This window comes from Lonchura striata, chromosome 5, assembly GCF_046129695.1.
Source record: "Lonchura striata isolate bLonStr1 chromosome 5, bLonStr1.mat, whole genome shotgun sequence".
Classification (NCBI taxonomy): domain Eukaryota; kingdom Metazoa; phylum Chordata; class Aves; order Passeriformes; family Estrildidae; genus Lonchura; species Lonchura striata.
The window spans coordinates 1897496-1912173 of record NC_134607.1 but is presented as its reverse complement, the minus strand read 5'-3'; positions in this window follow the sequence as shown (position 1 = coordinate 1912173).

The following is a 14678-nucleotide window of genomic DNA, read 5'->3' as shown; positions in this document are numbered from 1 at the left end:
ATCACATTATGAGGGAGCCTCAGGGTTATCTGTACTGCTTCCTCTGTGCCATCTTCAGCTTCTCCTGGGGAATATGGATACACCTCCAATCCAACATCCAGCAGCTTTGGCAAGAGAGGAAAGGACAGATACGGGGTACATCAGAAAGTGCAGGTTTTTTTCTTTGAGTTCACCTAACCACTGCAAAGCTTTTAATGCCCCATTTAAAATGGTTTGCTAATGTTGCACATTTCCCAGTACAGCTTTGAAGGCAGCAGAGGAGTGGCTACCACGAGGCCTTGAAGCCCTTCCTGTGCTGCTGAAGGCACCCTCAGGGCAGGGCCAAGGGTGGGCACAGCCATTCCTCACAGAGCCACAGCCTGGGGAAGCAGGAGCAGGGAGGCACAGGCGGGTGTGATTCCACTCTGTCCCCACCCTGGCAGGGGAAGGAGAGGCTGGGAATGAACAGCCTGGGCCTCTCCCCCTGCCCACAGTCCTGCCCTCTGAGTCTGGCTTTTTGGGAACTTTGCTTATTGAAGGTTTCCAGCTTCAGAGTGCATCTCTGGGTAGGTCAGTGCTAGGGGAAACCAGAACCCAGCGACCAGAGTCCTCCACCAGCCTGCAGAGCCTGGTGTGAACCAGCAGGGATTTTTGGCACCACTCTGCTTTTACCCTTCACAAATGAAAAATTACATTCCCGCTCCCAAGTCTCTCTCGCAGTGTTCCAGCCCCATCTGCTGGTGCTCCTCAGCAGCACCCAAAGGTGCGGGCAGCAGGAGCTGGGCCATAGAAATGCCTCTGCCTTTGGGGATGAGCTTCTGCCTTTGTAGTGCTTTCTATGGGAACAGGGTTTCACTGACAAAATGAGTCCATTATTACCCACAGAGGCATTTCACAAGCACAGTAATACAGTAGATTCTGGACAGGTTTAGTAAGATTGTATTGATATGAAAAGAAATGAGGCAAATAATATAACAAAATAAATAAAAATAAGGCACCAAAAGGACATGGACTGAACGTGAAAAACATATGAAAATTATGAGGAGGGATTGAACATGAAATATAATTATCAGATAACAAAGATTATACATAGAAAAAAATACATATATATAATATAAAAGAATAAATTTAAGGTTTAATTAATTGGAAATTGTTAGTAAAAGGCAAAAACACTGTGGACAAAAATGGCCATAAATATTTTCTTTAAAAAAGCCAAACCAGCCCACATAAACCATCACAAGGGTTGGTACAGGTGGAGAGAAGTAACTGTTGACAGGAATGAAGAAAAAAGTGTTCAACACTGTAAAACATCTACTGTAATTGTTATGAACTTTGCTCTGAGAGAATGAGACCATATCAAAAAATGACAACTCTAAAACGCTGTAAAGTGGAGCTTTATGCCAGTATTTTGCAGTTGTTTTATTTAAGTCAGTAGGGCAAGAAAACTCACTCTTATTAAACCAAAGGACAACAACACAACACTGGAGATATTTGTAACTTATGTGGGACAGACAAACAGTTTCATTTCCTAGTTTTAGGCCCTCTCACTTAAAGCATCCATTTAGGTAATACTCAGTAACACCCCACACTATACCAATGCCTAACATGATATGCATTGGAATCATCATTTCTCTCTCTGTCCTTGCTTCCCTCTTTGTATCCTTCTGTCCTTCCTGTGTGTTTACCACTCTTTTTATTTGTCCTTCTTATGTTCCTTTTTATTCCCTCTTGTTCTGTCCTGCTCCCTGTGCCATTGAGGAATTAAATCTCCCCAGAGCCTGGCAGATTCATAAAGACTGTGTGTCTCACCCATAAACATATGTAAAATAATACACATATCTATATAAACATGATAAACATGTACATGAGCATAAATAAAGAAAGAAAAACAAGCGTGGGGGACAAACTGCATTTTCCTATCTGTCCTGTTATCTCCCCACATGATTTAACAATCATTAATAGATACGTCAACAAAACTCAAGTGTTATCAAACTTTCCTATATTTATAAACTTTGTTCGTTCCCATGGCGATATTGCAGTTTTTCCATGGATCCTGGAATGGCCTGAGTTGGAAGGGACCTTGAAGCGCAGGGGTCACTGTCACAGGCTGGTGGCTGTCCCATGGCTTGGGGGCAGGGTGCAGGATGGAGATGAAATAAAAACAACTGGAATGGGCAGCATGACAGAGAGGAATTAAAAAGGAATACAGACGGGGAACGGGACAGAAGGATCCAGTGAGAAACAATGGCACAGGGAGCAGGACAGAGCAACAGGGGATAAAAAGAAACAGGAGAAGGACAAATAAAAAGAGTGATAAACACACAGGAAAGACAGAAGGATACAAAGAGGGAAGCAAGGACAGAGAGAGAAAATGACCACAGCAGGTGGGTGTGGGGGGAAGGTGCAGCAGAGGAATGGAGAAAGAGAGGGGTGGGCAGCAGGACAGAGGGTTATGAAGAGAAGAATACAGCGAGGGAGAAGGATGAGCAGCAGATGCAGACAGGTACAGGCAAAAGGACAGTGAGATGGTGTCCCAGATTGCAAGGCAAGATGTATTCCATGGCAGTTGTCTTCTGTTAAGTGGGCAGTTTTCCTTATCTCTTTCATAACCAGTTCTCCCTCTGGGGAGATATCTGCTGTTAATGGGCTATTGAATGTCACTGCATGACTGATAAAAGTTACAGCATCCTATTGTGAGATGCTGTGTCCAGAGGGTGAAGCTGAGCATTCCTACCTGATATAATCTGGGTTTTTGGGACACCAGACTCAGCTTTTCCACTGGAGGACTATAGCCATTCCAATATGGACTGCTACCAACACCCTGACCAAAAAGGGTGTCAGGTTGTATTCTGACTCTGTCAGTAGTTTTTCTTTTGTATTATTGCATGCATTTTGTTTTCTTTTTCACTTTTCCTAATAAATTGTATTTCTGACTTGGAGTGTCTCACTGGTTTTGTTTTCAAACCAGAACAGATGGACAAAGAAATACCGTCACAGTGCAGGACAAAGGAAAAAGAAGAGGAAGAGAGGAAGGAAGAAGGAAAGATAAAGATGTGAGCCTCTCCCTGCTCCAGATGTGAAACACACCCTGGTGATTCCCATGTATAATGGCTGTCCTGTGAACTGCAGCCTGGTGTCTCACTCTGAGCTAATCCAGCTTCACAAGACAGCATTTTTTTTTTTTTTTATTTTTTTTTTGAGCAATTCAGAAAGAAAATTTACTCTGCATCATTCAAGTAAATCCATGTGATCTTGAGGCAAAAGCTGGATCTTTTCTTCTGTAGAAATTGACACACTTCTACAACTCTGATAACATGGATACATTCTAAATGTGCCCCATAGGAAATGCAGTTTTGCCTGCTGTTTGTTTGTTTGTTTGTTTGTTTGTTTAAAAAATAATTACCTGGAATGAAAGACTAAAATGCAGTAAGATACAAGAAGGTGGAAAAAATTACAGTGAAAAAGAGTTGTTTATTGACTGAGCTGGTACCTATGGTTCATATGCTGAACAAATTAAGCATGCCAAATCCCAGTTGTAGAAGTTTAGATTTCATAGAAACAAGCTGTTAAAAGCTAGGACTGAGAAGAACATTCCAATGACTGAAGTTCCAAAGAACACTCCTGTCTAATGAAGTATTTATTGATACCATGCAGCCTGAAACACTGCAGCTCTGCAACAGGATTTTTAAAATCGCACTGAACCTGACTGAATAGAACTAAACCACTTTTGTTACCTGGTTTGAAGAACTTGTGGGGAAAAAAAAACAAAACAAAACAAAACAAAACAGGCTACATAAGGCAGAACACACTGGTTTTAATTTTTTATGTAGCTACCACACAGAAGACCTGTTTTTAAATGCACCTGCTTTCAGATGGATAGGATTGCTGGAAAGAAAGTCTGAAGTTTTTTAGAAATGCCTGTAACTCATAGGCTAAGAATCAAAATTATTTACATAGTATCAGAAAGCTGTGTTTAATCATCATCAATTTTGAGTTTTTGCTTTTCCATCCGTTTAGGGAATGTGGAAAGAGCCTCCAGGGCCTAAAATCTGGCAAGGCAGTGAGACTGCAGCACACAAATGCCATGGCCACACCCTGGTTCCCTAGGAGAAAGGTGACTGAGCTACAGGTGTGTTCCATGCTGGTTGTGGGGAAGGTGCTCCATTTCAGGACTGCAAGCTTCAGAGAGAGAAGAGAGAAAATTGGCATTCTGAGCAGACAGCAAAAGGTTTGTATGTGTGCCAAGCACATCCTGGAAGTGCTTGGGATCTGATCTGAGGCTCTCTTTTTAAGGAGATTGATGGAATTTAGGCTTGGTTTAGGGGTTTTGTGTGGTGGAAAAGTTGGTTTTTTTTTTTTAACTTGTGTTTTTAAAGAAAAACTTAGTAGTTTTTTGTTGTTTGGTTTTAAGATAGTTTATTATAAATTATTTGAAATATTTTTTTTGTTGTTATTGTGGTTTGGTTAGTAGTTTAGGTAGAGGTATACACACTTTTGACACTTTTTTTTGGTTTTTTTATTTTTTTCTTGCTTTTGGTTGTTTTTATTTTTATATGGTATATTATGTGATAAATGTTTATAGTTTTTCTTTAATACTTATTATTTATATTAAATGGTGTTTTTTTTATTTTAAACTAATTTGTAAGTGTTAACATTACTAAAAACATGGAGGTAAGGAAGAAGAAAGAGAAAGGACAGGACTAGCTAAAAATTTCTTTCTTTTAAAACTTTTGACTCTTATGTATAAAGTAAAAACCCTCCTGTATAGGTGTTAAAACTTCTTTGTATAATACTAAAAAATCCTTTCTTCTACTTTGTAACAATTTTTATTATAATATTTAAACTTTTGTGACTTTCTGTTCTTCTTCTAAAGTTGGTAAATCATTCTATGGCTTAAACTTAAAATTACAGCTGTTTTCAGCTGCCTGCCAGGGTCTTAAAAGCTTTTGACTGGGGCCTGGAACTTCTAAAAATGTCTGAGGGACATTTTGAGTTCCAACAGGAGACAACAGCAGGACAAGCACTGACACACTTAGTGCCAGCTCTTCCCTGCTCCCCTGCATCTTCCTGCATCCATACATTGAGCCTGAACCAAGATAATTTGCAGAGAAAAAGATGGAACTTCATACAAGATCCTGCAGAAAGAATTTTCTGTCATTTTGTCACCCAGCAGAAATACAAGATGCTGGATGGAAAGTCCAGTGTTTTGCCAAAAAGAACAAAGACTCCAGCTTTTTGAATCTGACACCTAACTACAGCAGAACAGAATGTGGATCCCAGGAGGATGGACTGGCTCTGTGCACTGTCAGGCACTGGAATTGTTCATAATTGCTTCTCCTCTCCCAAACTGCAGACAACTGAACACCAAGGAGTAAATCCTTTCTTCTCAATTCCAACATCCTCCTTCTTTCAGTCCACAAACTGCTGCATCTGAACACAGCCCAAAGCACATGAAAGATGCAGTCCTGGTTTTAGAAGATGAAGTAATAACAACTGTTTTGTTATTCTCCAGCTGAAGATACTGCCCTGCTCTGGAAGAGCAGTACAGAATACAGGGCACAAAAAACCCAAACTGAAACACAAACATGAAGGCATCCATATTACAGAACTCTGATGCCTGCTTAAACTCCAAAACTGTCAGGGAACATTTCTCCCACCTCTCCTCTCTGCTACCTGCTTTATGTCCCCCAGCATGGGGTTCATCACTGCTTCTCTGCCATTTGCAAATGGCCACGTCCCAAGGGTCCCAAACCCAAAACTTCCCTCCCTCAACTGGACTTGATGATCCATATGGGTCCCTTCCAGCTGGGAATATTCTGTTCTGTGATTCCAGCACAGGTCCAGTGGACAAGAAGAGGCTGTGTTGAAACAGAATTTCCTACACTCCTGGGAATGATGAGATAAACCTCCAATGGGAAGGAAATACAGGATAAACCAGGTGGTTTGTATTCTACATATTTCCTTTCCTGAGCTGGGAAAGGTCAGCCACGTGCTTTTCATTTTGTTTCCATGACCATAATAACATCACAGCCTGGAGCCACGCTGGGTAGTGCTGCAAAGGGAATTATATCCATTAGTTTACAAACGGAGAGACTGAAACTACTTTGGTGACACAGATATGTACCTATTTGCCTATCTAAAGAGAATATTTAATTTTCCATGAATAAATTTTGGAAGCCTGTCATGAGAGCTGGCCTGAACTTGCTCGATGAATTTTCCTTTTAAAGGCAAAGGCAGTATTTTGTTCAGTGGGTTAGATCCAGCTGAGGAGAAGCTAAACAAGTTTCTCTTGTGAGAAACTCCTTTGAAATGAGCCTATTTTGATTCAAAAATATACAGCCTTTTGAGCATTACATGGTTTTGTGGAGCAGATTTGGGCAAGGAGCTTAGAGGGACTCTGGTCCTGTGAGGGACTGGTTGGACTGTTCCCACCTGCTCTCCAAAACTGTCTGAATTTGGAAGGATCATGGAATCATAGAGTGGTTTGGGTTGGAAGGGACTTAAAAGATCCCAGCTGGCCCCTCCTGGGGCAAAGCCAAGCACAGAGATGGGGGAGGAGACACACCACTACCTTGCAGCCTCTCCTTATTTGAATAATATATTTTGGATAATGTTGTCACAATCCTTATTTGTTTGAACTGTGACAACATTATTTACTTTATCTATAAATATCCCTCTGGCATGGGGAATAATGCACTGGATGATGTTTTCCAGATGGTTTCATATTCCTGGGTGAGGTGATCCCCTGGCATCATTAGGAGAGGGAAGAAAATGGCATATGCAGGCCCACACATCATTGTGCAAGTGGCCTTAAAATAATTCCACGTCTCTCTCTGCTCTCAGGACAAAGCCAGAAGAGCCAATTCCCTGTATATTGTTGTGATTCCCAGCTTGAGACACAGCACCCCTCAAAATCCATATCCTGAAAAAAAACTCTCAGGCACACAGGAATCAGTGGCTTTTCTTTTCTACTTTTTTGCCCCTCGGCCTTTCCTTAATTTTTCTTCACAAAAAAATGCTTTTTCTTTTAAATGAGGGAGGGATTTGAGGATTAGGAAATCGAAAACTTTGCTGCTGCTCCTTATTTTGTTGGGTTCTTTTTGTTGTTTTTTTTTTTTTTTTTTAATTTCTCACACTTGTTTCACCAGGAAGAGCTGTGCAAGGCAGGCATTTGTAGTCATCACCGCTGTTCCAAACACCCAGTGTTTTTCCAAGGCCTTTGGAAGGGGCAGCCTGACAATGCAGCCAGTGGACCATGCCATGATTAGCTGCCATTAGGTTGTGCAGGTGAAGTGATTTGCCTCCTGGGGCAGGACAGGCGGGATCACCTGGGGCGTGCCATGGAGCTCCTTGGCTGCGTTCCCCAGGAGCCTCGTTGACAGAACCCAGGCTTGGTTCAGGAGTTCCGTGTGGTGGAACAGTCTCTCCTCCAACCCGTGCTTCCAAAGAAAACTCAGCAGCCTCTTGTTGTTCGGTCTCGAGGCAGTTTATTGTAAGCTGTTTAAAAGATTTTCTTCTCAGGCTGCTGTGAGCTCAGGCAGAGGCACACACACACCCTGACATCCTCTCTTACTCCCAACTTCTTCTTCTCTCCCCTGCCCAGGGCTGCTGCTGTCTTTTATATGGTACATTACGTGTTACACGGTTACAGTTTTTCCCCAATACCTACTATCTGTAATAAATGGTGCTTTTTTACTAAGCCAATCTGTGAGTGCCAACATCACCAAGAACATGGAGGTAAGGAAGAAGAAAGAGGAAGGACAAGACCAGCCAAGAATTCCTCCATCTTAAAACATCTGACCCCCATGTACAAAGTAAACCCCCCCCATACAGGTGTTAAAACCACCCTGTACAGCACTAAAAAATTCTTCCCTCTACTTTGTAACTACTTCTACTATAATATCTAAACTTTTGTGACTTCTTGTTCTTCCTGCAAAGTTGGTAAATCATTCCATGGCTCAAACTCAAAATCACAGCTGTTTCCAGCTGCCTGCCAGGGTCTCAAATGCTTCTGACCAGGGCCTGGAACCTCCAAAAATGTCAGAGGGAAGTTTTGAGTTCCAACACCCCATGACATTCCTGCAGGGTGGGACAGAGGGGACAGCTGGAGCTGCAGAGCTGGGAGCTGTAGGAAGGCCTGAGGGGCAGTGTCCTGTGCAGGACCAAGATGTGTGCAATGAGATGTTCTGTCCCTGCATCTGGGATACCCTCTGGACACACAGGGATGCTGAGGAGGTGCTCTTGCAGGGGTCAGCGGGGTACAGAGCAGCTGGATCAACCCACTGAGGAGACTCCTGTGGGTGGTGTTATCCCAGAGAATCCTGTTGGAGCAGGGAGGAGAGCTGGGCTCTGGAGTGGAAAAGAACAAGCAGAATTAGCCAGGTGCACTGTGCAGGTGTGCAGCAGCTTTGTGCTAACTACAGGAACTCAGGGCACACAAGCCAAACCCTGGCCAGATTATCCAAATATGTTGTGCAAATCCAAGCACATATTCTTTTGTACTGTAATAATCGTGTTGATTCGTTGATTTATTGGGGGAAAACCATAAGGTCAGCCAATAAGGGGAAACAAGCAGATGCCTCTGGGTGGCTGAGATCACACTCTAGACCTCCAGCTGGGACACAAACCTGCATCCAGCACTGAGCCATCGGTGCCTGAGAGAAATCCTCAATGTCCAAAATTTGGAAGCTAAGAGCTGGGAACTGAAGATGCTCCTGTGCCTGATTTGTCTCAGGTGTCCTCAAGGCCCCAGGAGGGAAGGAGGGGTCTCCACTGTTATTTTTACAGATTAGTGAGCATGTAAGGGCACCTCTGGATGCAATGACCATGACAGCTGAGAGCACGGGCTCCTTCTCCTGATGTGCTGGCAGCCACTTCAGGGAGAGCACTGGAAAGCCCCTTTGGAGCTGTCATGGTTCCCAGCCTGGCATGCTGAGAGGCTGCCCCAGGTCAGTTCCTGTTTGATTTAATTCCCTGCAATTTTGGGAGCTGCTTCCCAGGGGTCTGCAGCTCCCTGCAGGGTGAACAGAAGGGACTGGCAGTAGGTAACCTGTGTGTGAGGGCAGCTGCTGGGAGCAGCTCCCAGCCCTTGTGCCCCGTCCTCGGCAAAGCCTCTCTTCCCTGCAGGTCTCTGTGCCATTTTTTATTCCAGTTCTCTCATGGTTTTTGGATGGTTCTCCCTCCCCAGGGGTGCTGGCAGGGCCATTTCCAGCTGTGGGGGCAGTGGGGTGGCTGTGCCCTGGGCAGGAGCACCAGCCCTGGGCAGCAAGTAGTGCCTGGCCACAGCGCTGGCCATGGAGCTGAGCAGAGCAGAAGGGCTGTAAAACACAGGAGAGGCTTTGTCCATGCCCGTGGTGTTTCTGGTTGGAGAAGAGCAGCCCTGGAAGTGTTTAGGGAACAGGGAGGACAAGGGGAGGATTCACCAAGAGAGACCAGCCTGGCCATGCTGCAGCTGCCTGCTAGCCACACTGGGAGTATTCCCACTCAGCCACTCTGGAAGGAGCTGGAGCTGCCTTTTTTAGGTGCCTCTACTCACAGAGTACCAGGGCTGGAAAGAGGCTGGCGCAGGGGCTCTGTCCTCAGCAAGGGATGGCTCCAGGGGGGAGATCTGGGCTGGCAGTGCTGATGCATTGCAGGGAAGTCCCCACTGTTGCTGCTCCCAGGGCAGGGAGGGGGTTTTGGGGATGAAAACACCCCTAAATTGAAGACTGGGCACAGTGGAGGGGGCTGGATGGGTGTGCTGGTTGGGGAAAAGGGAACCCCATCCCTCGTCTGTGTTTGACCTGTCACCATAACCTACAGAGGACCAGACTGGACTGGGCTGTGGGAAGCAGGAGCAAAGGATACACACTTCCTGGTGTTGCCAGGAGGGCAGGAGAGGGATAGCTGCTGCTGGATTTTGGCAGCAGCCTCTGCACATTCCCTCACCTTTCGGCTACCAGTGTGCCAGGAGGACAGGAGAGAGGACAGGAGAGAGGACAGGAGAGAGGACGGTCTGCTGGGACTTCAGATACAGACTGCACACCTCTTCACCTCCAGCTACCAATATGCCACGGAGACTCCAGGGACAGACTCTGCACGCATCCTCCCGCTTCGGCTACCGGGACAGCTACAACAGCAGGGGAGAGCTCCGTGTCGAGCCCCCTGCAAAGCTGGGGCTGAACACTAATAAAGGCATAGACCCTCTTTATTTCAGCAGTGTGATTGATCCCTACTCCTACCCTGCTGCTGTAGCAAGGGTGTTTTCTCTCCTCCTGTGGCTTTAGGGCAGTCCTGCCTGCTGGCAGGTGAGCACACACCTCAGCACGGCTCAGGACTAAGAGCCCTGCCGTGTTTACCGACTCCATGGCTACTACAGAAAACCGCTCCGGTTTTCCTGCCCGCTCCTCCTTCCTTATCAGTCCCGGGGTGGCTAAGGATGAATGATTATAGGTAACAGGCAAATATTGCACCCCCGCTACTAATTCTGCTTTTCAAATGGAGATCAAACAACATTTCACCTGACACAATGGCCAGGAAGGACGCTGGGGATGTTTGAAAGACCATTAAGCTTTAAGGAGAGGATGAGCTGCAGAAAATGTTCCGTAATCAACTCAGCCACCCACAGCCTGGTGGAAACCCGAGAAACCTCAGTAAACACCGGCAGTTCTGAATGTGAACAACAGGACTCTATTTCACCGGTTAAACACTCACTCTAAACTCGGCAAGTGCTGTGTGCTGGCATTGGTTGTCTCAGGGGGAGTGAAAATCTTCCGTGGATCTGTTTTTCCCTGGTGTTTTGGTGAGTTTGTTGATCCTGCTCTCGTGCCCCATCCCATAGTGGAATAAATTTCTCTGGGGATGAGTAGTTTCTGCTTTACATAAGTGTTGTGGGATTTTTGGCTCATAGGGCAACCTCTAGCACCTGGCAAAGTCAGTGCTTAAGCATCTGCTGATACCTGAGATTTGGACTCTGGTCTCTGGCTCAGGAGTCTGGAGCTCTGCCCAGGCAGAGCAGAGTGGACCTAAGTGGGACTAAGGAGGGATGCTACCAACAAGAAAACCAGACAGGTCTGCTGGAATTCAGCCAGACAAACACGAAACCCCTTGCACCACACAAAGGAAGAAAAAACCTCTGTTAAATTATTGTTGTGATCCGGCTGATGAGCACGCAATGTACCCATGCCTATTCCTCTACCTGAAGATTTGTTTGTTTGTTTGTTTCACAGGCTAGTTTGGTGACTCCGAAATCTCAGTCACATGCTGCTTTCAGACTGGTACAGGTTTCATATCAAAATGATTCACCTTTTTCAAGAGGAAACATTTAAATGAAAATGTCCAACTCCGCAAAGCTCCAGCACTCAGACTAGACCATCTTCTTTCTTGCATTAGCACCTTGGAGGAGCAGCCCTGCATCAATAATGAGCCAGGCATGTTTTCTGGAAATGGACTTTCGCATCTGTTTATAGTCCTAAATGTATTTTACTTCCAAATAGCCTCTGAGTAGAGTGATTCACATCTGATGAGCCATGAACTGCTGCAATACAGCAAATATCCTTAAGGACCAAGGAGGAACAAAAGGCTTACAAAGACCTTTATTTATGTAAGAACACAGTCGCCAGTTGGATTTAGGGTGTTCTCGCTGCCTTATTTACCTCCACACCCCACGGTGGGTTAAGTATGAAGCACAAAGCATTTTGTCTCACATGCTGCAGTTACTTCCCTGCCTTCAGGAAAACTCCACTTTATGGCGTGAATGGTAACATCAGTCTGACAAGAAACAAATGTTTACAAATAAATGTAAACAGAGAGGTGGGGGCAGTCAAACACTGGGCTTTTGTAACTTGATCTCAGTACCCGAATCAGAACCACCTGATTTATGGGAACTGGCAGTGCTTACTGACCACAGCGTTACAGGTCTGGGCTCTTATTTGTAGCTATGAAATTCATCCATTGCTGTAATTGGTGGAATTACTTTGGGATTTTCCAGTGATTCAGGGCTTTCTGGCATTTCTTTCAAACTGGGGTTCTGGCAGGAAGAAATGACTTTTAATGAGTATTGAAACTAAAAGGAAATATGGTGAGGTGAATTAAAAATACACAAAAATGTTACAAATTTGACACTTTCTACACAAACATTTTCCCTCCAACTCAAAACAAATACTCCTTTTGAAATGGCATTTGAATATGGTTAAATCTATTTAAATGTGATAGAAATTAAAATTATTTGATACAATCAGCATGACACTTTACAATATGATCCAACCAATTTAGTGGTAATGATTAATTCAGTACTCTAACTTTGGGCTTGGGCCAGGGAAAGCTTTTGCAATCTCAGGCTCCTGCAGAAAGGGACAAACAAGTACTTAATTTCCATATACTCAAATGTTTCCAGGTCTCCCTGCTGCCAGCTGTAGTTACAGGGGAGTTGCTCTTAGGGATTCTTGGAATGGGGAGAAAGCTGCAGCTAGGCCATTATTGTGCAGAGCAGGGGTCTGCTGGCCTTTTGTCCGTGGTAGAACACCTCACTTTGGGTTTAAATTATGTAACAGCCATCCTGCCTTCTCTCTGAAGGTACCACACTGTTCCAATTTCCCTCAGTGCTCCAATTTCTCTCACATCACATCTCCATTATTAATCCACTTGCTGGACATGATGTTTATTATCATGCCTGACTCAACTGGCAAAATGTATCAGAGTGCATACACCAGGGTTGGTGCACACTGAACAATAAATATTATAATGTCCTAATGCCTCTAAAAGGATTTCTCTGTTTCTGCCAACTTCATTTTTTAAAAAGAAAAGCTCTTATTAGAGACTTGGGAAATTCAAGGTGTGAGTGTCTGCAAGCAAAGCTACTTACTGGTTTTATTCTTCTTTCCTCTCACAGAAACTTGATTAAAAAAAAAAAAACAAACTGGAAATGGGAACATACCCCAGTGTCCATCCCATTGAGACTGATAGGGAATACCATGGCACAAAAAAATGCAGGGTTTTAAGGGTCTCACTCTGCAATCTGGCTCCTGGCAGGAGAACATCAGAGAAGGGCTGCTGGCAGCATCACAAGAGGGTTTGATCTCCTTTTCCAAAGGGAGGAAAAAATTCTGTTTGGCTAAAAGCAAAGTCAGAAGAGACAGCAAGACAACAGCTGAGGCCGAAAAGCATGAGAGAGGAGAGGAGGTGTGAGTGTCCTTCAGCCCAGCCAGAGTCACCACCTGCAGCACCCCAGGACGAGCCGCTCCCTGACATGATCCAGAAAGAGCTGCTGGATGGAAAGGCAGGAGCACCAGACCTGCTGTGCCTGCAGGAGACTGCCCTCGGTTATTTATACCCATTTACCACACTGGTAAAATGTGCAGCTCCGTGAACAACTGGGCTGAACCTGTCCTCCAAGGAAATGGTACATAAAGCACCTGGGAGGCTGATCCTGCGAGGGCTCAGGATATATCTATATCTGGGATATATAATATCTGTGAGATCTGCTGGCTGGCTGCAGGGCTCAGCCTGCTCGCTGCCTTATTTGAAGCAGGGATGAGGACGAGCCACCTGTATTGTCACAGCAACCCCTCCCCAGCATATTTCCCCTCCCAGGTCACACGGGAGTCGCCTCACCGGCTGACAGACCACATAGGAAACTGCTCATCAAACAAAATCCGGTACAAAAGATTGAAAACTATTTTATGCAGCCGATTAGCAGCTGTCAAACTAGCTCAGAGGTGATGATGCCACTGCTGTGCCGGATGCTTTGGAGAGTGATTTACACCTTGTTACGCTCTCCACGGGGACTTGGGGTAGATTATTTGCTTCCCAGACCCCGACTTGGCTCGCTGAGACCCCGCATACCTCAGCCCAGACCTGTGAGTACTGCCCCCGCTTCAAGTTGCAAGAACTGATGGTAAAACAGCCCGGAGGCACACGTGTGATCTGAATCCTGCTGGTTGGCTACATCTCCATGTCCAGAAACTAAGATTTTACCATCCCTGCTGTAGTAACCCCAGGGGACATAAATGCTGGCTCTGGAACTCTTATGGAGAGAGATGTGAGCTCCAGACCCTCCTTCTCCACCTTGTCACCTCCCCACGGGGTGTCTGCGTGTGGCGGTGGTGCAGGTACTGCGCTTGCCCTACGAGCCCCCACGATCCAGCTGCAGACTTCTGAATGCTCCCATGGGTTTCACAAACCCCATCCTGCCTCTCCCTGCATCCGAGGGCTGCTCCCACCCAGGGACCAGGCAAGGAATGGCATCTAAGCAGGATGCTCCAAGGAGGATGAGCACTGACACCTTCAGCAGTTGCAACTCTCTCATTAATTTAAATTCTGCTCAGCTGCACAGACAGAAATATCTTGAAATCTCTTTTAACTTAAAATTTGATTAAGACCTGCTCTGATAAAAGAACTAACGCATTATTGGTGGGGACAGATTACTTGATTGCGGGGAAAGCGTTTTTGTTTGCAGCAATGTCAGTATTTCTGTGGTGGAAAGGTTTGTCACAGGTACAACATTTGTAACACCTTAGTAACACATAAATGTCGTGGGAAACAAAACACGGAGCTGGAAGGCATCTCTAAAGAACCCATGTTTAACACTTGCTCCAGGTAGGAATATCTAAACCATTCTTGGTTGTATCACCTAAACTGCTTCGCAAAATCTCTGGTGAATTCCAATGCAATTTACTCCACCCTACAGCAGCCTAGCAGTCAGTGGTGCTTTTCTAAATGAA